This window comes from Bos grunniens, chromosome 4 (assembly GCF_055505025.1).
Source record: "Bos grunniens cultivar Pamir isolate PY7600 chromosome 4, Bosgru_T2T1.0, whole genome shotgun sequence".
Taxonomy (NCBI): domain Eukaryota; kingdom Metazoa; phylum Chordata; class Mammalia; order Artiodactyla; family Bovidae; genus Bos; species Bos grunniens.
The window spans coordinates 36,788,869-36,816,611 of NC_141168.1; the positions used below are offsets into that span (position 1 = coordinate 36,788,869).

At 38.0% G+C, this 27,743-nt stretch overlaps 1 long non-coding RNA gene across 6 annotated transcripts in view; it reads right to left on the reverse strand.

Moving 5' to 3' along the window:
• The window catches only part of LOC147373935 (uncharacterized), a 197,376-nt gene that overhangs the window by 41,712 nt on the left and 127,921 nt on the right, over positions 1–27,743 (reverse strand). The window contains exon 6 of one of the 6 annotated variants that reach the window (XR_015162246.1): positions 24,386–25,470. The exons of the other annotated variants lie outside the window; for them this stretch is intronic. This is a non-coding gene — a long non-coding RNA (uncharacterized LOC147373935). Of the gene's footprint in view, positions 1–24,385; positions 25,471–27,743 lie in introns of those variants that run through there. 6 annotated transcript variants of the gene reach the window in all.

Genomic DNA, 27,743 nt, shown 5'->3' on the forward strand with positions numbered 1-27,743 from the left:
TTTCCCATCTCAGATATCTGGGAGTTCTTGGTTCACATACTGCTGAAGCCTAGCTTGAAGGATTTTGATCATTACCTTACTAGAATGTGAAATGAGTTCAATTGTACCATAGTTCAAACATTCTTTGGCATTGCCCTTCTTTGGGAGTGGAATGAAAAAAGACCTTTCCCAGTCTGTGGCCACAGCTGAATTTTCCAAATTTGCTGATATATTGAGTGTAGCACTTTAACAGTATTATCTTTTAAGATTTAAACAGCTTAGGTGGAATTCTAGTTTTGTTCAAACCTCCACTAATTTTGTTCATAGCAATGCTTCCTAAGGCGTAGATGACCTCACACTCTAGAATACCCAGCTCTAGGTGAAAGACCATACCATTGTGTTTCATTAAGACTGTATAGTTCTTCCGTGTATTCTTGCCATCTGTTCTTTATCTCTTCTGCTTCTGTTAGGTCCTTTATGTTCCTGTCCTTTAATGTGCCCATCATTGCATGAAATGTTCCTTTGATAACTCTAATTTTCTTGAAGAGATCTTTAGTCTTTTCCATTTATTGCTTTCTTGTATTTCTTTGCATGGCTCCTTTAAGAAGGTCTTCTCATCTCTCCCTGCTGTTCTCTGGAACTCTGAGTTCAGTTGGGTAATTGTTTTCCTTTCTCCCTTTCCTTTTGCTTCTTTTCTTTCGTCAGTTGTTTGTAAAGTCCCCTCAGACAACCACTTTGCCTTCTTGCATTACTTTTTCTTTGGGATGGTTTGGGCCACTACCTCCTGTACAGTGTTACAAACCTCCATCCACCAGACACTCTGTCTACCAGATCTAATCCCTTAATTCATCACCTCCATTGTATAATCATAAGTGATTTGATTTAGGCCATATCTGAATGGCCTAGTAGTTTTCTCTACTTCCTAAATTTAAAACTGAATTTTGCAATAAAGGATTCATGATTTTGAGCCATGGTCAGCTCTGAGCCTTGTTTTTACTGATTGTATAGACCTTCTCTATCTTTGGCTGCAAAGAACATCATTTGATTTTGGTATTGACCATCTGGTGAGGTCCATATGTAAAGGCACATCTTGAGTTGTTAGAAAAGGGTGTTCGCTATGACCAGTGTTTTCTCTTGACTGAGCTCTGCTCATCTTTGCCTTGCTTTATTTTGTACTACAAAGCTGAAGTTTTTTTTTTTTTTTTTTTTTTTTTTTTTTTTTTTAATTCTGGGTATATCTTGACTTCGTCCTTTGGCATTCCAATCCCCTATGATGAAAAGGACATGTTTTTTTTTTTTTAATTTTATTTTTTTATCAGTTCTAGAAGGTGTCGTAGGTCTCCATAAAAGCAGTCAACTTCAACTTTTTTGGCATCTTTGGTTGAGGCAAAGATTTGGATTATTGTGATGTTGAATGGTTTGCCTTGAAAATGAACTGAGATCATTCTGTTGTTTTTGAGGTTGTACCCAAGTACTGCATTTCAGACTCTTTTGTTGACTTCAGAGGCTACTTCATTTCTTCTAAGGGATCCTTGCCCACAGTAGTAGATATAATTGTCATCTGAATTAAATTCGTCCATTCCCATCAATTTTAGTTCACTGATTCCTAAGATGTTGATGTTCATTCTTGCCATCTCCTGCTTGACCATGTGCAATTTATTTTGATTCATGGACCTAACATTCCAGGTTCCTATGCAGTATTTTTCTTTATAACATCAGACTTTACTTTCATCACCAGACACATTCACAACTGTCATTTCCACTTTGGCCTAGCAGCTTCATTCTTTCTGGAGCTATTAGTAATCATTCTCTGCTCTTCCCCAGTAGCACACTGGACATCTTCTGACCTGGGTGGTCATCTTCTGATGTCATATCTTTCTTGCCTTTCATACTGTTCATGGGGTTCTTGAGGCAAGAATACTAGAGTGGCTTGCCATCTCCTTCTCCAGTAGACCATGTTTTATCAGAACTCTTCCCTATGACCTATCTGTCTTGGGTGGCCTTGCACAGAATGCCTCATAGGTTCAGTGTGTTATGCAAACCCCTTCACCACAACTCTGTGATCCATGAAGGGGATCATAAACTTTTCACATTGCAAACATTGCATGTGTTCATTCATAGTTATACAGAGCAAGGGAATACTAGGAGAAAGCTACAAAATCACTAAGTTGTAAAAGGATCCTGACTTCTCTTACTAGCCAGTGTCAATTGCCTTTGCCAGTACCATAAACTCTCTTCACACCTGTGAGTTTCCAGGCACAAGAACTCCAACAGGCCCTGAAAGCATTCAGTGAAACACTTGCAGGGTTTCCTGGCTCAATTTTAAATTAAACCCCTTTTTAGGATCAGGACTTTCAACTCTGCAGAAGCCAGAGTGGGATATATTATGAGTAAGATAGTCAGCTCACAAAATATCCCATGTTCTTTTCAGAAAAAAAAAAAAAAGTCAAACTTTTCAGGCACTTGGCAATTAATTTGGCTCGTGTGACTAGCTCTGACCCATAGCATATCATAAATCTGTTCCAGGCCAACCTAGTGAAATGCAATGCATTTCAACTGCAATGATGCTTCAAATGGTTAAGATACAAAGCACTGGAGTCACCTTCAGCAAGGTTCATAACAACCTAAGGATTTAATCCCCCAAGGTTGCATTTCTTGAGTGAGAAAAAGGAAAACTTTTGATGAGTTAAGTCACTGATATTTGAGATTTAATTTATTACATTAGCATGATATAAAATTTTCTGACTAAAATATATCTAAAGATTTTTAGAACATAATTTACTGTCAATATTTTACAGAAATGTGTAATATACTTATATTCATATATGAATATATATCTATATTTTATATAACTAAATATAAAAAAATGTTGGAATATTATTTTTCCCCAAAAAATTTGCTTTTCATATGAAGCTGACATATGGTTGTCCACATTATGTGTATGCTAAACAGAAATAGGATGCCATTTTTGTGTGTACTGTAGATCTTTCTCAAAGCTATAATTCAAATATCCAGAATGCATGGGTGTGTTATTTTCCCCATCCCTTGAAATAGAGCTTAGAAAGAACACTAGTATTGTTATTATTTTTAAATGATAAACACGATAATGATGATCAAAAAGAGAAACATCACCTAGGAAAAACACCGACACATATAAATGCACTTACATACAAACTCATATGTATCAACATGAAGACTATCTGCAAATAAACACTTACATTCACTCAATCCATAGGCACAATACTCTGTGAGACTGAAACTAGGGCAGTTGAAGATCAATACTTATATTTCCAAGACTCTTAGTGAATAAAGTGCTTAGTCACTAAAGCAGACTGTCATTGACAATAATCATCTTTCTTCAACAGTATTTGATAGATGTGATTGATTAAGAAATATTTAGAACTGTTATTATGCTCAAACTATATGGGTAAAAATACAGAGAAGATCTTCACTGGATAGCAACCTAAATAAACTTTCAATGTCAAGCTTGCTCTACTACTAGCCATTCACCTCTGATGTTAATAAGTGCATTCTTCCATGTGTATCTCAGTTCAGTTCAGTCGCTCAGTCGTGTCCGACTCTTTGCGACCCCATGAATCACAGCACGCAAGGCCTCGCTGTCCATCACCAACTCCTGTAGTCCACCCAAACTCATGTCCATCAAGTCGGTGATGCCATCCAACCATTTCCTCCTCTGTCGTCCCCTTCTCCTCCTGCCCTCAATCCCTCCCAGCATCAGGGTCTTTTCCAATGAGTCAACTCTTGGCATGACATGGCCAAAGTATTGGAGTTTCAGCTTCAATATCAGTCCCTCCAATGAACACCCAGGACTTATCTCCTTTAGGATGGACTGGTTGGATCTCCTTGAAGTCCAAGGAACTCTCAAGAGTCTTCTCCAACACTACAGTTCAAAAGCATCAATTCTTTGGCACTCAACCTTCTTTACAGTTCATCTCTCACATCCACACATGACCACTGGGAGATCCATAGCCTTGACTAGATGGACCTTTGTTGGCAAAGTAATATCTCTGTTTTTTAATATGCTGTCTAGGTTGATTATAACTTTCATTCCAAGGAGCAAGCTTCTTTTAATTTCATGGCTGCAATCACCATCTGTATCTATTATTCTATTAATTATAAAATTATATATCTATACATTTTCTTTGAAGACAGCATTTTTCAATGCAGATGTGATTTATAATTAGAGAGTAAATGTAGTTTATAATAATATTCTGTAGCCAGTAGTTTAAAAAATCATTACAGTTTGTGGGATGTAATGCTTCCAACCCATATATCAGAAAAGTAAATGCCTAAAGAAATTCAGGAATATGATGTCTACCATTTTATAAAATTTAAAATGAAAATCTTTGTGCTATATAATGCAAATCATATTTATTATTAATAAAGAGTTTTTGCTGAAACAATATCTGTGTTCTTAAGGCAATTTTACTTTTCTAAAATGAACCCTTCCATTAAGCTGAAAGTGAGCTAAGTAATTAATTCTGTATCCTGTTTCATATGCCACAACTGGTTTCATTTAGGGTCTTTCTTAGATTATGACAACCTGTAAGATGATGGAGAAAGTTATGTTCTCCATAAGACATAAAATTAAAATCATTATTTACATTTCTATGAAAAAACAATGTCTCTGTTTGAGACCAATTCCAAAGGAAGCATCTCCTAACAATGAAAATAATGTTCAGAGAGGTGGTCCTAAGAAGGCGAAGGAATAGGATGGGGAGACCACTTTCTCCCCCACAAATTCATCAAAAGAACATTTAAACCCTGAGTAAATTCCACAAAACAACTTCTGAATGCTGGCAGAGGACATCAGGCACCCAGAAAAGCAGTCCATTGTCTTCGAAAGGAGGTAGGAAAAAATACAAAAGATAAAAAGAGAGGCAAAAGAGGTAGGGATGGAGATCCGTCCTGGGAAGGGAGTCTTAAAAAAGAGAGAAGTTTCCTGATACTAGGAAACACTCTCACTGGCGAGTGTGTGGTAAGCCTTGGAATCTCAGAGGGCAACATAACCGGGAGGAAAAATAAATAATTAAAACCCACAGATTATATGCCAGATGGTAACTCCCAGTGGAGAAGCAGCACAGACGCTGGCATCCACCACTAGCAAGAGGGGGCTGGGCAGGGAGGCGCCAGCTGCATTGCTTAGAGTAAGGAACGGGCCTGAATGCCCTGAGGGCAATCTGAGGGAACTAACTTGAGATAGCAAACCAGACTGTAGGATAGCTGTCCTGCGAAAGGCTCAGAGGTTAAAGTATCTGCCTGCAATGCAGGAGACCTGGGTTTGATCTCTGGGTTGGGAAGATCCCCTGGAGAAATAAATGGCAACCCACTCCAGTAGTCTTGTCTGGAGAATCCCATGGACAGAGGAGCCTGGTGGGCTACAGTCCATGGGGTCGCAAAGAGTTGGACACGACTGAGTGACTTCACTTCACTTCAAGACACCGCCAAGCCCGCTCACAGAACAAAGGACTGAGCAGAGCTAGCTGGCTGCAGACCGGCCTATACCCAACAGGACACAGGCAGGCGAGGGCAGCCAGAACTGGAAGGGGGCAACTGCGGACCCAGAGAAGCATCATCTACCAACTGCAAGAAGGCTTCATTGCTAATCAAGACTTCTTGGGATTCTGGATGGTTGACATCTGCCGGGAGGGTCACAGCCAGAGATCAGGTCCCCAGAAGAGATACATGGAACATCTGAGAATGTGCACCTGTTGTACACCCAGAAAACCAAGCAGCAGGGACAGGGGAGGTGATAAGAAGCAGCGACTGCGCTCGCCAAGCACCTGGTCACCGGAGCTGCTCGGACCTGGGAAGGCCACAAAATGCAGGCCCAACCGAGTCTGTGCCTTTGTGGAGTACATGAGTATCTGAACCTGAGCAGCTTAGACCTGACAAGTGCATACGACCCAGGACCAGTTTCAGAAAGTTCCCGACAGAACAACCTAGAGCCTAAGCAGTGTAGACAGGGAAAGCACACACGCTGTGAGCGGGGGCAAACCCAGTGTAGCCGAGACACTGCGAGCACATACCAGTGTTATTTTTTGCAGCGTCCCTCCCTCCCTACAGCACAACTGAACAACTGAGACTAAAAATGTGTCCACCACCGCCCACTTGTGTCAGGGTGGAAATTAGACACTGATCAGATCAGATCAGATCAGATCAGTCGCTCAGTCATGTCCGACTCATTGCGACCCCATGAATCACAGCACGCCAGGCCTCCCTGTCCATCACCAACTCCCGGAGTTCACCCAGACTCACGTCCATTGAGTCAGTGATGCCATCCAGCCATCTCATCCTCTGTTGTCCCCTTCTCCTCCTGCCCCCAATCCCTCCCAGCATCAGAGTCTTTTCCAATGAGTCAACTCTTCCCATCAGGTGGCCAAAGTACTGGAGTTTCAGCCTCAGCATCATTCCCTCCAAAGAAATCCCAGGGCTGATCTCCTTCAGAATGGACTGGTTGGATCTCCTTGCAGTCCAAGGGACTCTCAAGAATCTTCTCCAACACCACAGTTCAAAAGCATCAATTCTTTGGCGCTCAGCCTTCTTCACAGTCCAACTCTCACATCCATACATGACCACAGGAAAAACCATAGCCTTGACTAGACGAACCTTGGTTGGCAAAGTAATGCCTCTGCTTTTGAATATGCTATCCTGGTTGGTCATAACTTTCCTTCCAAGGAGTAAGCGTCTTTTAATTTCATGGCTGCAGTCACCATCTGCAGTGATTTTGGAGACCAGAAAAATAAAATCTGACACTGTTTCCACTATTTCCCCATCTATTTCCCATGAAGTGGTGGGACCGGATGCAATGATATTCATTTTCTGAATGTTGAGCTTTAAGCCAAATTTTTCACTCTCCACTTTCACTTTCATCAAGAGGCTTTTTAGTTCCTCTTCACTTTCTGCCATAAGGGTGGTGTCATCTGCATATCTGAGGTTATTGATATTTCTCCTGGCAATCTTGATTCCAGTTTGTGTTTCTTCCAGTCCAGTGTTTCTCATGATGTACTCTGCATATAAGTTAAATAAACAGGATGACAATATACAGCCTTGACGAACTCCTTTTCATTTTTGGAACCAGTCTGTTGTTCCATGTCCAGTTCTAACTGTTGCTTCCTGACCTGCATACAAATTTCTCAAGAGGCAGGTCAGGTGGTCTGGTATTCCCATCTCTTTCAGAATTTTCCACAGTTTATTGTGATCCACACAGTCAAAGGCTGTGGCATAGTCAATAAAGCAAAAATAGATGTTTTTCTGGAACTCTCTTGCTTTTTCCATGATCCAGCGATGTTGGCAATTTGATCTCTGGTTCCTCTGCCTTTTCTAAAACCAGCTTGAACATCAGGAAGTTCACAGTTCACATATTGCTGAAGCCTGGCTTGCAGAATTTTGAGCATTACTTTACTAGCCTGTGAGATGAGTGCAATTGTGCAGTAGTTTGAGCATTCTTTGGCATTGCCTTTCTTTGGGATTGGAATGCAAACTGACCTTTTCCAGTCCTGTGGCCACTGCTGAGTTTTCCAAACTTGTTGGCATATTGAGTGCAGCACTTTCACAGCATCATCTTTCAGGATTTGGAATAGCTCAACTGGAATTCCATCACCTCCACTATCTTTGTTCGTAGTGATGCTTTCTAAGGCCCACTTGACTTCACATTCCAGGATGTCTGGCTCTAGGTCAGTGATCACACCATCGTGATTGTCTGGATCGAAGCTAAAACAAATAGAGGGAATCACCCTGAAAGTGATGGATGCAATAGATTACAACCCTGTGGTTAGCACTGACTACATACGAAGGGGCCTATAGATCTTTAGAAGTATAAGCTGGATCACGGAACTATCTGAAAATGAACTGATCCCACACTGTCCACACAACACCAGAGAAAGTCCTAGATATAGTTTTACTATTATCATTTTTTAAATTAAAAAAAATATTTAAGCCCTCTATTACTCCTTTAATTTTCATTTGTATAACCTATTATTACTTTGTGAAAAAAAAGACCTTATTTTTTAAAGCAAACTTCATATATATATATATTATAATTTTTGTGACTTTGTTTTTTTTCTTTAATATTGTATTTTTGAGAATCCAATCTCTACTCTAGATTTTGAATCTTTGATTTTTGGTATTTGTTATCAATTTTGTACCTTTAAGAATACAATCTTCAGTACCCATTTTTACTTGGGAGTGCTCTCTCCCCCTTTGGACTCTCCTTTTTCTCCATTAGGTCGCCTCTATCTCCTCCCTCCCCTTTCTCTTCTCTACCCTACTCTTTCAATCTCTTTGTGTGTTCCGGACGGTGGAAAACACTTAGGGAACTGATTACTGGCTGGATCAGTCTCTTTCCTTTTGATTCCCCCTTTTATCCTTCTGGCCACCTCTGTCTCCTTCCTCCCTCTTCTCTTCTCTGTATAATCTGTGAACATCTCTGAGGGATCCAGACTGTGGAGAGCACATAAGGAAGTGATTACTGGCTAGCTTGCTCTCTCCTCTTTTGATTCCCCCTCTTCCCCTCCTGGTCACCTCTATCTCCCTCCTCCCTCTTCTCTTCTCCATGTAGCTCTGTGAACCTCTCTGGGTGTCCCTCACTGTGAAGAAACGTTTCATGTTTAACCTAGATGTTTTATCATCAGTGCTGTATAGATGGAGAAGTCTTGAGGCTACTGTAAGAATAAGACTGAAAACCAGAGGCAAGAGGACTAAGTCCAAATCCTGAGAACACCAGAGAACTCCTGACTCCAAGGAACATTAATTGATAGGAGCTTATCAAATGTCTCCATACCTACACTGAAACCAAGCACCACCCAAGGGCCAACAAGTTCCAGAGCAAGACATACCATGCAAATTCTCCAGCAACACAGGAGGGTAGCCCTGAGCTTCAATATACAGGCTGCCCAAAGTCACACCAAACCCACTGACATCTCATAACTCATGCTTGACACTTCATTGCACTTCAGAGAAAAGAAGTCCGGCTCCACCCACCAGCACACTGACACAAGCTTCCCTAACCAGGAAACCTTGACAAGCCACCCGTTCAACCCCACCCATAGCAAGGAAACTCCACAATAAAGAAAACTCCACAAACTGCCAGAATATGGAAAGGCCACCCCAAGCACAGCAATATAAACAAGATGAAAAGGCAGAGAAATACCCAGCAGATAAAGGAACAGGATAAATGCCCACCAAACTAAACAAAAGAGGAAGAGATAGGGAATCTACCTGATAAAGAATTCTGAATAATGATAGTGAAAATGATCCAAAATCTTGAAAACAAAATGAAGTTACAGATAAATAGCCTGGAGACAGGGATTGAGAAGATGCAAGAAAGGTTTAACAAGGACCTAGAAGAAATAAAAAAGAGTCAATATATAATAAATAATGCAATAAATGAGATCAAAAACATTCTGCAGGGAACCAACAGTAGAATAGCAGAGGCAGAAGATAGGATAAGTGAGGTAGAAGATAGAATGCTAGAAATAAATTAAACAGAAAGGAAAAAAGAAAAATGAACCAGAAGAAATGAGGACAATCTCAGAGACCTCTGGGACAATGTTAAATGCCCCAACATTCGAATCTTAGGAGTCCCAGAAGAAGAAGACAAAAAGAAAGACCGTGAGAAAATACTTGAGGAGATAATAGTTGAAAACTTTCCTAAAATGGGCAAGGAAATAATCACCCAAGTCCAAGAAACCCAGAGAGTCCCAAGTAGGATAAACCCAAGGCAAAACACCCCAAGACACATATTAATCAAATTAACAAAATCAAATACAAAGAACAAATATTAAAAGCAGCAAGGGAAAAACAACAAATAACACACAAAGGGATTCCCATAAGGATAACAGCTGATTTTCAAATAGAAACTTTTCAGGCCAGGAGGGAATGACAGGACATACTTAAAGTGATGAAAAAAAAAAAATAACCTACAGCCCAGATTACTGTAACCAGAAAGGATCTCATTCAAATATGAAGGAGAAATAAAAATCTTTACAGACAAGAAAAAGCTGAGAGAATTCAGCACCATCAAACCAGTTCTTCAACAAATGCTAAAGGATCTTCTCTAGACAGGAAACACAGGAATCGTGTATAAACTCGAATCCAGAACAGTAAAGTAAATGGCAACAGGATCATACTTATCAATAATTACCTTAAATGTAAATGAATTGAATGCTCCAACCAAAAGAAAAAGACTGGCTGAATGGATAAAAAACAAGACCCCTAGATATGTTGTCTACAAGAGACCCACCTCAAAACAAGGGACACATACAGACTGAAAGTGAAGGGCTGGAAAAAGATATTCCACGCAAACAGAGACCAAAAGAAAGCAGGAGTAGCAATACTCATATCAGATAAAATAGACTTTAAAACAAAGGCTGTGAAAAGAGACAAAGAAGGACACTAAATAATGATCAAAGAATCAATCCAAGAAGAAGATATAACAATTAAAAATATATTTGCACCCAACATAGGAGCACCACAATATGTAAGGCAAATGCTAACAAGTATGAAAGAGGAAATTAACAATAACACAATAATAGTGGGAGACTTTAATACCCCACTCACACCTATGGATAGATCAATTAAACAGAAAATTAACAAGGAAACACAAACTTCAAATGATACAATAGACCAGTTAGACCTACTTGATATCTATAGGACATTTCACCCTAAAACAACGAATTTCACCTTTTTCTCAAGTGCACACTGAACCTTCTCCAGGATAGATCACATCCTGGGCCATAAATCTAGCCTTGGTAAATTCAAAAAAAATTGAAATCATTCCAAGCATCTTTTCTGACCACAATGCAGTGAGATTAGATCTCAATTACAGGAGAAAAATATTAAAAATTACAACATATGGAGGCTGAACAACATGCTGCTGAATAACCAACTAATCACAGAAGAAATCAAAGAAGAAATCAAAGAAGAAATCAAAATATGCATAGAAATGAATGAAAATGAAAACACAACAACCCCAAACCTGTGGGACACTATAAAAGCAGTGCTAAGGGGAAGGTTCATAGCAATACAGGCTTACCTCAAGAAACAAGAAAAAAGTCAAATAAAAACCTAACTCTACAGAGAAAGCAACTAGAAAAGGAAGAAATGAAGAACTCCAGGGTTAGAAGGAAAGAAATCTTAAAAATTAGGGCCAAAATAAATGCAAAAGAAACAAAAGCGACCATAGCAAAAATCACCAAAGCCAAAAGCTGGTTCTTTGAGAAGATAAATAATATTGACAAACCATTAGCCAGACTCGTCAAGAAACAAAGGGAGAAAAATCAAATCAACAAAATTAGGAATGAAAATGGAGAGATCACACCGACAACACAGAAATACAAACGATCATAAGAGACTACTATCAGCAACTATATGCTAATAAAATGGACAACTTGGAAGAAATGGACAAATTTTTAGAAAAGTACAACTTTCCAAAACTGAACCAGGAAGAAACAGAAAATCTTAACAGACCCATCACGAGCATTAAAATTGAAACTGTAATCAGAAATCTTCCAGCACATGAAAGCCCAGGATCAGACAGTTTCACAGCTGAAATCTACCAAAAATTTAGAGAAGAGCTAACACCTATCCTACTCAAACTCTTCCAGAAAATTGCAGGGGAAGGCAAACTCCAAACTCATTCTATGAGGCCATCATCACCCTAATACCAAAACCTGACAAAGAGACCAAAAATAAAACCAGAAAACTACAGGCCAATATCACTCATGAACATAGATGCAAAAATTTGTAACAAAATTCTAGAACACAGGATGGTATGGGGAGGTAGGAGGGAGGGGGTTTCGGGATGGGGAACACGTGTATACCTGTGAGGATTCATGTTGATGTATGGCAAAACCAATACAATATTGTAAATTAATTAACCTCCAATTAAAATAAATATATTTATATTTTAAAAAATAATAAAAATAAAAAATAAGTAAATAAAATAAAAAGAGCATACATCATGATCAAGTGGAATTTATCCCAGGGATGCAAGGATTCTTCAGTATCTGCAAATCAATCAATGTTACACCACATTAACAAATTGAAAAATAAAAACCATATGATTATCTCAATAGATGCAGATAAAGCCTTTGACAAAATTCAACATCCATTTATGATAAAAGCCCTCCAGAAAGCAGAAATAGAAGGAACATGCCTCAACATAATAAAAAGCTATATATGACAAACCCACAGCAAACATTATCCTCAATGGTTAAAAATTGAAAGCATCCCCCCTAAAGTCAGGAACAAGACAAGGGTGGCCACTCTCACCATTACTATTCAACATAGTTTTGGAAGTTTCGGCCACAGCAAGCAGAGCAGAAAAAGAAATGAAAGGAATCCAAATTGGAAAAGAAGAAGTAAAACTCTGTTTGCAGATGACATGATCCTCCACATAGAAAACCCTAAAGACACCACCAGAAAATTACTAGAGCTAATCAATGAATATAGTAAGGTTTCAGGATATAAAATCAACACACAGAAATCCCTTGCATTCCTATACACTAATAATGAGAAAATAGAAAGAGAAATTAAGGAAACAATTCCATTCACCATTGCAACAAAAAAAAAATAAAATACTTAGGAATATATCTACCTAAAGAAACAAAGGAAATGGCAAGAATGAACGTCGATATTTTAGGAATCAGTGAACGAAAATAGACTAGAATGGGTGAATTTAACTCAGATGACCATTATATCTACTACCGTGGGCAGGATTCCCTTAGAAAAAAAGGAGTAGACATCATGGTCAATGAAAGAGTGTGAAATGCAGTAGTTGGATGCAATCTCAAAAACAACAGAATGATCTCTGTTTGTTTCCAAGGAAAACTATTCAATATCACAGTAATCCAAGGCTATGCCCCAACCAGTAATACTGAAGAAGCTGAAGTGGAAGAGTTCTAAAAAGACCTCCAAGACCTTTTAGAACTAACACCCCCAAAAGATGTGCTTTTCATTATAGAGGACTGGAATGCAAAAGTAGGAAGTCAAGAAACACCTGGAGTAAGAGGCAAATTTGGCCCTGGATTACGGAATGAAGCAGGGCAAAGACTAATAGGGTTTTTCCAAGAGAACAAACCAGTCACAGCAAACACCCTCTTCCAACAACACAAGAGAAGACTCTACACATGGACGTCAACAGATGGTCAACACCGAAATCAGATTTATTATATTATTTGCACCCAAAGATGGAGAAGCTCTATACAGTCAGCAAAAACAAGACTGGGAACTGACTGTGGCTTAGATCATGAGCTCCTTATTGCCAAATTCAGACTTAAATAGAAGAAAGTAGGGAAAACCACTAGACATTTCAGGAATGACCTAAATCAAATTCTTTATGATTATACAGTGGAAATGAGAAATAGATGTAAGGGACTAGATCTGATAGATAGAGTGCCTGATGAACAATGGACCAAGGTTCATGATATTGTATGGGAGACAGGGATCAAGACCATCCCCATGGAAAAGAAATGCAAAAAAGCAAAATGGCTGTTTGGGGAGGCCTTACAAATAGCTGTGAAAAGAAGAGAAGCGAAAAGCAAAGGAGAAAAGGAAAGATATAAGCATCTGAATGCAGAGTTCCAAAGAATAGCAAGGAGAGATAAGAAAGCCTTCTTCAGCGATCAATGCAAAAAAATAGAGGAAAACAACAGAATGGGAAAGGCTAGCTATCTCTTCAAGAAAATTAGAGATACCAAGGGAACATTTCATGCAAAGATGGGCTCGATAAAGAACAGAAATGGTATGGACCTAACAGAAGCAGAAGATAATAAGAAGAGGTGGCAAGAATACACAGAAGAACTGTGCAAAAAAGATCTTCACGATGGTGTGATCACTGACCTAGAGCCAGACATCCTGGAATGTGAAGTCAAGTGGGCCTTAGAAAGCATCACTATGAACAAAGATAGTGGAGGTGATGGAATTCCAGTTGAGCTATTTCAAATTCTGGAAGATGATGCTGTAAAACTGCTGCACTCAATATGCCAGCAAATTTGGAAAACTCAGCAGTGGCCACAGGACTGGAAAAGGTCAGTTTTCATTCCAATCCCAAAGAAAAGCAATGCCAAAGAATGCTCAAACTACTGCACAATTGCACTCATCTCACAGGCTAGTAAAGTAATGCTCAAAATTCTGCAAGCCAGGCTTCAGCAATATGTGAACCATGAACTTCCAGATGTTCAACCTGGTTTTGGAAAAGGGAGAGGAACCAGAGATCAAATTGCCAACATCGCTGGATCATCAAAAAAGCAAGAGAGTTCCAGAAAAACATCTATTTCTGCATTATTGACTATGCCAAAGCCTTTGACTGTGTAGATCACAATAAACTATGGAAAATTCTGAAAGAGATGGGAATACCAGACCACCTGACCTGCCTCTTGAGAAACCTGTATGCAGGTCAGGAAGCAACAGTTAGGACTGGACATGGAACAACAGACTGGTTCTAAATAGGAAAAGGAGTACGTCAAGGCTGTATATTGTCACCCTGCTTATTTAACTTATATGCAGATTACATCATGAGAAATCCTGGGCTGGAAGAAGCACAAACTGGAATCAAGATTGCTGGGAGAAATATCAATAACCTCAGATATGCAGATGACACCACCCTTATGGCAGAAAGTGAAGAAGAACTAAAAAGCCTCTTGATGAAAGTAAAAGAGGAGGGTGAAAAAGTTGGCTTAAACTCAACATTCAGAAAACTAAGATCATGGCATCTGGTCCCATCACTTCATGGCAAATAGATGGGGAAACAGTGGCAGACTTTATTTTTTTGGGCTCCAAAATCACTGCAGATGGTGACTGCAGCCATGAAATTAAAAGATGCTTACTCCTTGCAAGAAAAGTTATGACCAACCTAGATAGCATATTCAAAAGCAGAGACATTACTTTGCCAACAAAGGTTCGTCTTGTCAAGGCTATGGTTTTTCCAGTGGTCATGTATGGATGTGAGAGTAGGACTCTGAAGAAAGCTGACGGCCACAGAATTGATGCTTTTGAACTGCGGTATTGGAGAAGACCGTTGAGAGTCCCTTGGACTGCAAGGAGATCCAGCCAGTTCGCTCTGAAGGAGATCAGTCTTGGGTGTTCTTTGGAAGGAATGATGCTAAAGCTGAAACTCCAGTACTTTGGCCACCTCATGTGAAGAGTTGACTCATTGGAAAAGACTCTGATGCTGGGAGGGATTGGGGGCAGGAGGAAAAGGGGATGACAGAGGATTAGATGGCTGGATGGTATCACCGACTTGATGGACATGAGTTTGAGTGAACTCTGGGAGTTGGTGATGGACAGAGAGGCCTGGGGTACTGCGATTCATGGGGTCGCAAATAGTCGTACATGACTGAACGACTGAACTGAACTTAACTGAACTAAATGATAACCCTGTATGTGAGACAGCAAAAGAGACACAATGTGTAGAACAGTTTTTTGTACTCTGTGGGAGAGGACGAGCATGGGGGAGAATGGCATTGAAACATGTACATTATCATATGTGAAATGTATCGCCAGTCCAAGTTTGATGAATGATACAGGATGCTAGGGTCTGATACACTGGGACAACCCAGAGGGATGGGATAAGGAGGGAGGTGGGAGGGGGGTTCAGGATGGGGAACACAAGTGCACCCGTGGTGTATTCATGTCAATGTATGGCAAAACCAAAACAATATTGTAAAGTAATTAGCCTCCAATTAAAATAAATATATTTATTTTTTAAAAAAGAAAATAATGTTCAACTCCAGACATCTGTGCTCATTCAAATTAACAAACTGAGGCCAGCAGCCTGCAGTGTTGATGGCTCCCCAAGATAACCCAGAGATGCTCTTGGATACAGAGAATAAGCTGGTTCAGTACTATATGACAACTTATCCCGCTTTATTCCATAAATGTTTGTGATTAGTGTAAACTTTTTTGTAAATAAAATTATTTTGTCTGCTAACTTAAATGTCAATAGAAATTTCAACTTATATCTCATTAATTTTTCATCAGCTGTAGCTATCTTCAATGGCTTAAGTTTCTTCAGTCCCCAACTACTCTACCAAAAAGTTAATTATGTGTGTTCAACACTCTCTTAAACTACTTTGGAGAACATGTTAAGGAACTTCATTGTAAATAGGTTTAGAAAAGTTTCTCATGCTTAGGTTCTTCTAAATTTTATTTTTTGGAAATCTGGCTTCTTTTTTTTTAATTTATTTTAATTGGAGGATAATTGCTTTACAATGTTCTGTTGGTTTCTGCCATACAGCAACATGAATAAACCAACACAACATAGCAACCTGGCTATCTGTTTTATGCATAGTAATGTGTTTATTTCGGTGCTACTCTTTCAATTCAACCCATCCTGTATTTCCCCCACTGTGTCCACAAGTCTGTTCTCTATTTCTGTGTTTCTACTGCTGACCTGCAAATAGGTTCATCAGTACCATTTTTCTAGATTCCATAATCTAGTGCCAGTTATACAGAGTGAAGAAAGTCAGAAAGAGAAATCTGGTTTCTTTTACTGAAGCCTACTTATTTCATGACTTTACTATTTAGAGAGTTTAAAATAGCAAAATTCGGAGGAAGGTACAGATATTTTACATAGCCTGCCTGGCCCCAAACATACATAACTTCCCTCATTATCAATATCCTCCATCTGAGTGGTACATTTTTTACAATTGATGAACCTTCATGAACATGTCATAAGCACCCAAAGTCCATAGTTTACCTTAGAGTTCACCCTCAGTGTTGTACATTCTGTGGATTTGCACAATTGTATAATGACATGTATCCACCATTATAGTATCATACAGGGTATTTTTCACAGCTCCCGAAATTACTGTGCCCCACCTATTCTTCCCTACCCCTCCAACCCCTGGCGAACCACTCATCTTTCCACTGTCTTCATAATTTTGCCTTTTCTAGAATGTCATATGGACTTCCCTGGTGGCTCAATGGCAAAAAGTCCACCTATCAATGCAAGAGACATGGGCTTGATCTCTGGGTCAGGAAGATCCTCTGGAGAAGGGAATGGCAACCCACTCCAGTATTCTTGTCTGGGAAATCCCATAGACAAAGAAGTCTAGCAGGATCCAGACCATAGAGTAGCAAAAGAGTCAGACGTGACTTAACAACCGAACAAGAATGTCGTATACTTGAAATCATACAGTATGTGGCTTTTTGAGATTGGCTTCATTTACTCAGTAATGTTCATTCCTACTTCCCTCCATGTCCTATTTTGTCATGGCTTGACAGCTCATTTTTTTGTTGTTGTTCAGTTTTGAATAGTACTCCATTGTCTGATGTACCAAAATGTATTAATCAATTCACCTATTGAGTGACATCTTAGTTGCTTCCAATTTTTGTCAAATATGAAGACAGATGCTAAAATCTATGTGCAAATTTTCATATGGATCTAAGTTTCCAACTCTTTTAATGAAATACCAAGGAGCATAATGACTGTTTTGTAATGGTAAGATTGTTGTAATGGTAAGACTGACAAATTATCTTCCAAAACAGCTGCATTCCCGCAAGCAATGAATGAGAGTTCCTGTTGCTCTACACCTTTCCCTGAATTTAGTGTCACCATGGTTCTTTAGATGAAAATATATTTATTCTCAGATTAATTAATCTTGAAACTTTAATTATAGTTCTAGGATTAAGTTCATAATTTTAGAGGAAATGATCTATGCAAATTTTGAAGAACAATAACAAATGCACTAAATTTTAACCAGAAATTACATTTAGTTAGTCTTTCTACAAGTATCTGCTATCTTCTATATCTCTGATGCTATGGGGTTAGTGCTATGGAAACAAAGATAAATGAAACAAAGTAAAATAATGATTTCATTCTCAGGAGACTTATATTGACTGTCATGGGAGAAAGAAAAGCAAAATCAAGTGAATAATATAGCAAAATTATATTATTATACCACAGTATAAAATTAAACCATTATTCTAGAGAACAGTTTTGCAGTAATTAGATAAATGCATAAGCATACTGCTAGCAGAAAGGGAGACAATTTAGGCGTTCATTCCCAGAATATTTCATCAGTAAAGTATGATGTGACTTACAGTGGAATACAATGCAACAGTCAGATGCAACAAACTAAAGGTACATATAACATCACTGATACATTTTGAAATTTCTGACTTGCCTCAAAAAAATGAGAAAATAATTGAGAGCTATAACAATACTGTTTACATAGATTTAAATATACACTTAACAAAACTGCATTATATATGTTTTAATAAAATATTCATACTTAACTTCATTTATCTTTTCTTAATATCTTCTGCTTCTGTTAGGTCCATACCATTTCTGTCCTTTATCGAGTCCATCTTTGCATGAAATGTTCCCTTGGATCTCTAATTTTCTTGAAGAGCTCTCTAGTCTTTCCCATTCTGTTGTTTTCCTCTATTTCTTTGCATTGATTGCTGAGGAAGGCTTTCTTATCTCTTCTTGCTATTCTTTGGAATTCTGCATTCAGATGCTTATATCTTTCCTTTTCTCCTTTGCTTTTCACTTCTTTTCTTTTCACAGCTATTTATAAGGCCTCCCCAGACAGCCATTTTGCCTTTTTGCACTTCTTTTCCATGGGGATGGTCTTGATCCCTGTCTCCTACACCATGTCACGAACCTCAGTTCAAGGTGCATCAGGTACTCGATCTATCAGATCTAGTCCCTTAAATCTATTTCTCACTTCCACTGTATAATCATAAGGGATTTGCTTTAGGTCATACCTGAATGGTCTACTGGTTTTCCCCACTTTCTTCAATTTCAGTCTGAATTTGGCGATAAGGAGTTCATGATCTGAGCCACAGTCAGCTCCTGGTCTTGTTTTTGTTGACTGTATAGAGCCTCTCCATCTTTGGCTGCAAAGAATATAATCAATCTGATTTTGGTATTGACCATCTGGTGATGTCCATGTGTAGAAGACAGAAATGGTATAGACCTAACAGAAGCAGAAGATATTAAGAAGAGGTGGCAAGAATACACAGAACTGTACAAAAAAGATCTTCAAGACCAAGATAATCACGATGGTGTGATCACTCATCTAGAGCCAGACATCCTGGAATGTGAAGTCAAGTGGGCCTTAGAAAGCATCAGTACGAACAAAGCTAGTGGAGGTGATGGAATTCCAGTTGAGCTATTTCAAATACTAGAAGATGATGCTGTGAAAGTGCTGCACTCAATATGCCAGCAAATTTGGAAAACTCAGCAGTGGCCACAGGACTGGAAAAGGTCAGTTTTCATTCCAATCCCAAAGAAAGGCAATGCCAAAGAATGCTCAAACTACTGCACAATTGCACTCATCTCACATGCTAGGAAACTCATGCTCAAGATTTTCCAAGCCAGGCTTCAGCAATATGTGAACCGTGAACTTCCAGATGTTCAAGCTGGTTTTAGAAAACACAGAGGAACCAAAACCAAATTGCCAATATTGCTGGATCATCGAAAAAGCAAGAGAGTTCCAGAAAAGCATCTATTTCTGATTTCTTGACTATGCCAAAGTTTTGACTGTGTGGCTCACAATAAGCTGTGGAAAATTCTGAAAGAGATAGGAATACCAGACCACCTGACCTGCCTCTTGAGAAACCTATATGCAGGTCAGGAAGCAACAGTTAGAACTGGACATGGAAAAACAGACTGGTTGCAAATAGGAAAAGGAGTACATCAAGGCTATATATTGTCACCCTGCTTATTTAACTTATATGCAGTGTACATCATGAGAAATGCTGGGCTGGAGGAAGCACAAGCTAGAATCAAGATTGCTTGATTGCTTCTCCCAAGATTGCTTGGGAGAAGTATCAATAACCTCAGATATGCAGATGACACCACCCTTATGGCAGAAAGTGAAGAGGAACTAAAAAGCCTCTTGATGAAAGTGAAAGTGGAGAGTGAAAGAGTTGGCTTAAAGCTCAACATTCAGAAAACGAAGATCATGGCATCTGGTCCCATCACTTCATGGCAAATAGATGCGGAAACAGTGGACACAGTGGCTGACTTTATTTTTGGGGGCTCCAAAATCACTGCATATGGTATAGTCACTCAACTAGAGCCAGACATCCTCGAGTGCTTATACCATCACTGACTGCAGATGGTGATTGCAGTCATGAAATTAAATGATGCTTACTCCTTGGAAGGAAAGTTATGACCAACCTAGACAGCATATTAAAAAGCAGAGACATTACTTTGTAACAAAGGTCTGTCCAGTCAAGGCTATGGTTTTTCCAGTGGTCATGTATAGATGTGAGAGTTGGACTATAAAGAAAGCTGAGCACTGAAGAATTGAGGCCTTTGAACCGTGGAGTTGGAGAAGGCTCTTGAGAGTCCCTTGGACTGCAACGAGATCCAACCAGTCCATCCTAAAGGAGATCAGTCCTGGGTGTTCATTGGAAGGACTGATGTTGAGGCTGAAATTCCAATACTTTGGCCACTTGATGTGAAGAGCTGACTCATTTGAAAAGACCCTGATGCTGGGAGGGATTGAGGGCAGGAGGAGAAGGGGATGACAGAGGATGAGATGGTTGGATGGCATCACCAACTCGATAGACATGGGTTTTGGTGGACTCCGGGAGTTGGTAATGGACAGGGAGTCCTGGCATGCTGCGGTTCATGGGGTCACAGAGTGTCAGACTCGACTGAGTGACTGAAATGAAATGAACTAAACTGAACTGAAAAATGCACACAGATTTCATAAGGTTAAGGGTCTCCAAGAAATGGTCTAATCTTTCACTTTCTTTACATATACAATTTCAGCCATTATCTTCTAATAACCACCTCCATATTCAGAGAATCAAACAGTTCTTTCTCTGACTTCTCTTAAAAATGTGCATTTATTTTGGGCTCTGCTGTTAAACATTGGTCAATACTTTCTTTCTGATCTCATCCCAGGTACCTTGCCACTTATCATTAGTAGTCTACTTTATCAAATGAATGATATATATTTATTCTAACTGCTAATGAATAGTTTATAAGTATTTAAATCATTGAAAGCAAATGGATTTTATACTAGTAACACTCCATTAAATTGGATTACACACAATCAAGAGTACCAGGAAATATCAGATCTGAAAGCAATTATCTCAGAGTACTTTTATTTTGTCAAACGCAATGCATTTCATTATACCACCTAAGCGATGCCAACAAACATCCAAGCTGTATCCACAACACTAGAGTGACATACAAATGTGTCCCCAATTATAAAGCTAGATAAACATTAGATTTTTTTCATGACAATCTTTTCAGGTTCAAGTAACAACAAATAATAAATTAGCCAATAAGTCCTCCAAATACATTCATGTATATGGGATTACATTGTGTGTGTGTGTGTGTGTGTGTGTATGTTTGGAGTCACTGTTATTTCTTTGCCCAAAATGAAGCATCAGCAATTTTGGCAGAAAATATTGAGCAATTTTGAACAAATATCATTTGTCATAACAATCAATTTAGAAAGCACCAAAACAGCTTCAAGTAAGGACAGAAAAAGTCATTAAAACTCTGAAAACTCAGCCAAATGATTCCAATCCTGGTGTTTCCTTTACTGCAGTCAAATAGAAAATAGTCTTTACTGCTGAACATTCATCTATCACTAGCAATAATTACTTTTTAATTAATACTTTTAAGGTAATTACGTATTACAGGATAAAGAAAAGATCTATGTTATAGTCACTGTGCTGCCAAACTTCTTTGTTATGCAAATTATGTAGCTGATGCTCTAAACGCACTCTATGGTAATTTAGAAGTAAAGCTTAACACCCAGAAAGTCAGAAAGTTATCCTGATCATTTTAATTTTATCTCTCTTTAATATTCTACAAAGATAATAGCAATCCTGCAAATGGTTTAAAGCATATAAACAGCTGTGTCTTCAATCATGTCCAACACTTTAAGACACCCTGGATTGTGGCCTATGAGGCTCATCTCTCCATGGAATTATCCAGGCAAGAATACTGTAGTTTGCCATTTCCTACTCCAGAGGATCTTCTGAGCCAAGGATAGAACCCATGTCTCTTGCACCCCCCTGCATTGGCAGGTGGATTCTTTAGTACTGTCCAATCTGGGAAGCACAAACAGCAAATAGTACAGACTTAGAGACTACCAAATTTGAACAACTCAGCAGTGGCCACAAGGACCAGAAAAGGTCAGTTTTCATTCCAATCCCAAAGAAAGGCAATGCCAAAGAATGTTCAAACTGCCACACAATTGAACTCATCTCACACACTAGCAAAGTAATGCTCAGAATTCTCCAAGCTAGGCTTCAACAGTACATGAACTGAGAAATTCCAGATATTAAAGGCAGATTTAGAAAAGGCAGAGCAACCTCATCATTGAAAAAGCAAGAGAGTACCAGAAAAACATCTACTTCTGCTTTATTGACTATGCCAAAGCCTTTGACTGTGTAGATAAAAACAAACTGTGGGAAATTCTTCAAGAGATGGGAATACTAGACCACCTTACCTGTATCCTGAGAAATCTGTATGCAGGTCAAGAAGTAACAGTTAGAACTGGACGTGGAACAACAGACTGATTCCAAATTGGGTAAGGAGTATATCAAGGCTGTATACTGTCACCCTGTTAATTTAATTTCTATGTAGTGTACATCTTGTGAAATGTCAGGCTGGATGCAGCATCAGCTGGAATCAAGATAGCCAGGAGAAATATCAATAACCTCAGATATGCAGATGACACCAATCTTAAAAAAGGGAAGAGGAACTAAAGAGCCTCTTGATGAAAGTGAAAGAGGAGAGTGAAGAAACTGGCTTAAAACTCAACATTCAAAAAATGAAAATCATTCATGGCAAATGATGGGGTAAAAATAGAAACATTGACAGACTTTATTTTCTTGGGCTCCAAAATCACTGCAGATGGTGACTGCAGCCATAAAATCAAAAGACACATGCTTCTTAGAAGAAAAGCTATGACCAACCTAGATAGCATATTAAAACCAGAGACATTACTTTTCCAAAAAAGGTCCATCCCTTAAAAGCTATGGTTTTTCCAGTAGTCATATACTGATGTGAAAGTCTGACTATAAAGAATGCTGAGTGCTGAAGATTTGATGCTTTTTTGTTGGAGAAGACTCTTGAGATTCCCTTGGACTGCAAGGAGATCCAACCAGTCAATCCTAAAGGAAATCAGTCCTGAATATTCATTGGAAGGACTGATGCTTAAGATGAAACTCCAATAGTTTGGCTACCTGATGCAAAGAACTAACTCATTGGAAAAGACCCTGATGCTGGGGAAGATTGATGGGAGGAGGAGAGGTGGATGACAGAGGATTACATAATTGGATGCCATCACCGACTTGATGGACATGAGTTTGAGCAAGCTCTGTGAGTTGGTGATGGACAGGGAAGCCTAGCATGCCACAGTTCATGGGGTCGCAAAGAGTCAGACATGACTAAGCGACTGTGATGAAATGAAACACCATTAATGGGGCTTCCCTGGTGACTCAGCATTGAAGAATCCTCCTGCAATGCAGGAGACACAGGAGATATGAGTTTCATCCCTGGGTCAGGAATATATCCTAGAAGAGGAAATGGTAACCCATTCACATATCCTTGCCTGGAAAAGCCCAAGGACAGTGGAGCCTGGTGGGCTACATTCCATACAGCTGCAAATTGGGCAAAACTGAGCAAACATACACACACACACACACACACACACACACACAAAGAGCACTAATAAACGCCCCTCCCCTAAAAGAAAACCACATGGAAATAATTTAGGAGGTAAAATACCCCCTTTTACAAAGAGCTTCTAAAAACTCTTTAAAAACTCTGACTTCAAAAGATTCAGTCCTTCTTTGTCCTATTATTTGTTCCATATCACTGCTTAAGTCTATTTTATTTTATTCCCTTTCAACCCAGTGAGGAGTACTTACATTTTAAAGAACTGTATTTTAACTTTTCCCAGCCAAATGATTCTAGTTCATCTGTCATTTTACACGAACAGGTTAACTCCTAAATTAACTTAACATGCATTTTTGAAGACTGTTTTGACTAAGAACTACAGAAGACACAAACATGGCATATAATACCTGAGTCTGAGAAATTAATAGTCTTGTTGCTGGCAGGTTATCAAGAATTTTACAAAAATTAAAGACCCATAAAATTCAATATAAACAGATTCTAAATATATTTTAATGCATATAATTTCTATTCAGATTTATGAATATGAGAAAGAAATAGATTTGCAATTATCAAAGCATGTTTGATCATGTTCTTATAACATTCAGGACTGGAAATAATCCTTCAGTAACTGTAGATTATTTTTAAGTGAAAAAGAAAACATTTTATGTAAGAGAAAAAAGAGATTACACTTGATGTTCTGCAGAGATAAAGGGTGATGTAATTTAACTCGAAAATCATCATATCTAGTGTGTTACAGAATAGTATAAAGTGCAGTAGGATAGCTTCAGAGAATGGGGTTTAGGATGACTAGGATGAAGAGTTTGATCCCATAGGAAATGAAAGATTATAGCAGGTTTTTAAATGAGAAAGTCTCCCTTATGTAGCAATGCTTCTGGCATCACTTTATAGATTTTATTGCAAATAATTTCCATGTAATTAAAATTGAACCCTAGATGTTATTAATTTATGACTATGAAAATACTCCCAAAAGGAAAATTAATTTTGTCTTCAATATCTATTTAGAGATATATCTATTTCAAATATATGTGAATAAAAGAAAAGACATGAGGCTATTTGCCAATTAATCTATAATATATAATCTTCTAAAAAGTTAAATGTTCAAAAACTATATAATGAGATACAATTTAACATTTTTTTGTAAAACTGACAGAAAAGTTTAAAGAATATAAATATGTATATTAAGAGACAGAAGGAGTAGATACAAAGTAAACAAAATGTATCCTTGAGGACTTTCTAAAGGAGGAAAGTTTCTTTCAGAAAAGCTTTATAAGCAGTTCAGAAGACATACATTATTCTGAATTGCCTTTGGATGACACTGCTTTTGTTTCTGGGACTAAGCACTTTTATTGAGAAATTATTTTAATGGAATGATTATCCTGAACTGCTGTAGACTATTTCACAGCTTTTCTTTTCTTTTTTTCTTTTACAAAATTATATTCACATAATTTCTGTCATTATTTTAAGGAACTAACTTATTATTCATGCAAGTCTCTTAAATGACAGAAAGTCTACTAACAATAACTTTCCTTATGCAAACATCAAAAATACATCTTTGACACATTGCTAACTGCTTCAAAGTAGGCATGCACCTAATGAATTGGCTCTCAAGATATGATTCCAAGACCAGCAACATCAATCTCACATGGCAACCACTGGATAGAAACTCAGGGAATAGGATGCACCAATCTGATTTTACAAGCCTCCAGGGTGATTCTGATGTTTAAGAACAACCTCAGTTCAGATCAGTTCAGTCGCTCAATCATGTCCGACTCTTTGTGACCCCATGGACTGCAGCACACCATGCTTCCCTGTCCACCACCAACTCTCGGAGCTTATGCAAACTTGAAAAACATGTACAAAGACATTAATCATAATATTACTTTTATTATTAAAGCAAAAAATAATAATTTCAATGTTAACCAAAGTAAAATGAGGCTTTAAACTATGAATACACTCAACTCTTTATTCTTTTATCCATTTCTTATACCTCAGGAATCAACTTTCACATTCCCATAAACTAACAATATTTAAAAATTATCACCTACATCATTCTCATACTCGAATGGGGGAGTATTCATTTCCATTAAACCTCATGGTCAGAAGCATACTCTCTTGTAAAGCAGGCATCCCAGAACAAATACACATATGAGAAATGCAGGAGATAATAAGTCTAAAGGGAGAAAATGTAGATATAAATACCAAAAGTATATATATATAGCTGGCAAATATAGTCACCATCTATAGAAATGTATCTTTCTTTCTTTTCATTATATATTCTTCCCTGAATTATCTCAGTCACTCTGTCATAATGGACTCTTTGTGACCCCATGAACTGTAACCCACCAAGCTCTTCTGTCTGTGGAATTTTCCAGGCAAGAATACTGGAGTGGGTTGCCCTTTCCTTTGTCAGGGGATCTTCCTGACCCAGAGATTAAAACCTTAAGCAAGAAGTAAATTTTATAGTCACTACAATTCATGTATTTCGGGAGCATATGTATCAATCAATACTTCCATGAAAAAGAAATGATAAGAATAATGATGCATGGTAATAGGGTATTAGTGTTATCTTTTGATCTCCCTATTCCATATCAAGTCATATAGTATAAAATATCCATTTAATGATACAGGCTAAAATTATATTCACCTTTTATGCTGAGAGACATCATGATGTTCTGGAAATAGTGCTCTGCTACAAAGGGAATCTCTTATTTTTCTGACCCATTCTGGTATGAAAATGTCACTTGATCTCTCCTGGCCTAAAGGCAGACTTTAGAACAAGACACTGACCTAAAAAACTTACAATTCCAAGATCTATGATTGGAATGCAGCACTTTAAACTTTCCATAACCTAGTAACTACATTGAGTCATGTCAATTTTTCCATGAAAATATAAGCTAGGTATACAAAATAAATTAGAATGATGCATAGTCTAACAGTAAATCTAGTGGGGAATGTTAATTGGTTTTAAAAACAAACAAATTTTAATATTTTTAATAGTACAAATGTTTCAATGTTTAAAATCAGAAGCACAAAGTGATTCTGAAACATTTTGCTCACAGCGGGACTGCTCTCTCCAAAATGTTGAAATTCTGCATGGTAAAAACACTAATTTGTTTGGTATGTTAGGTAACAAGGCAGATTCACCAGGTGCTGTCACTGGTAAAGAATCCACCTGCCAATGAAGGACACAAGTGACACGAGTTCAATCCCTGGGTCAGGTAGATCAGGGGTAGGAAAAATCTATGCACTCCAGTATTCTTGCCTGGAAAATCCCATGGTCAGAGGAACCTGGAGGATTATAGTCCAAAGGATTGCAGAGTCAGACATGACCAAGTGTACATGCAATGAACACTAGGTAGCAACTATATAGATATTGTTATACCAACTATAATAATTAATTCTCCTACTTATTTTGTTATGAATTATAAAAGCAGCAGTAACATGCTGCTCTTCAAAACAATGGCAGCATATTTCTGAAAGAAAAATTATCCAATTACTTTCTCTTTATAAGATTAATTACCAGTAAATCAGTTAACCCCTCCTTCTGAAAATGCATTTTTTTGTGTGGTAGCCATTTAAATTATAGATATACTGACAGGAATACTGAGTACTATAAATCTTGAATAAATTCAATGCTATATATGTTATTTTGGAAAGAAAAAAAAGACTACTTTTCAAAAAGTATTTAGAAAAAAAAGTATTTAGGGTCTATATTTAAGAGAAAATATTTCATAAAGTTGAGAACACTGAGTTGTATAGTAAGCTTCGTTTTCAATAAAAAGGCAAAAGACGTCCTCTATAGTATAGGATTATTACCATCTAATATTGCTTAAAATATTGCTTTTTGATTTTTTTCCCTTTTCAAATAAAAGCCCAAATAAGAGTATAATGAATATGAACAGTATTGAATATTAATACTGTATTAATATTAATTAATACTCAAAGCAAAGATGAAAGTTATTTTTAGATTTTCCTTTTCAGTTCTACTTAAAATGATAATGTATTTTCAATTATTAGAGACTTCTGTGTGGCAAAACTGATCCACATAGTACAAAAGTAAATCTACCTCTAAAAGATATAAAACGTAATTCCATAAATACTATAGCATTCAGTT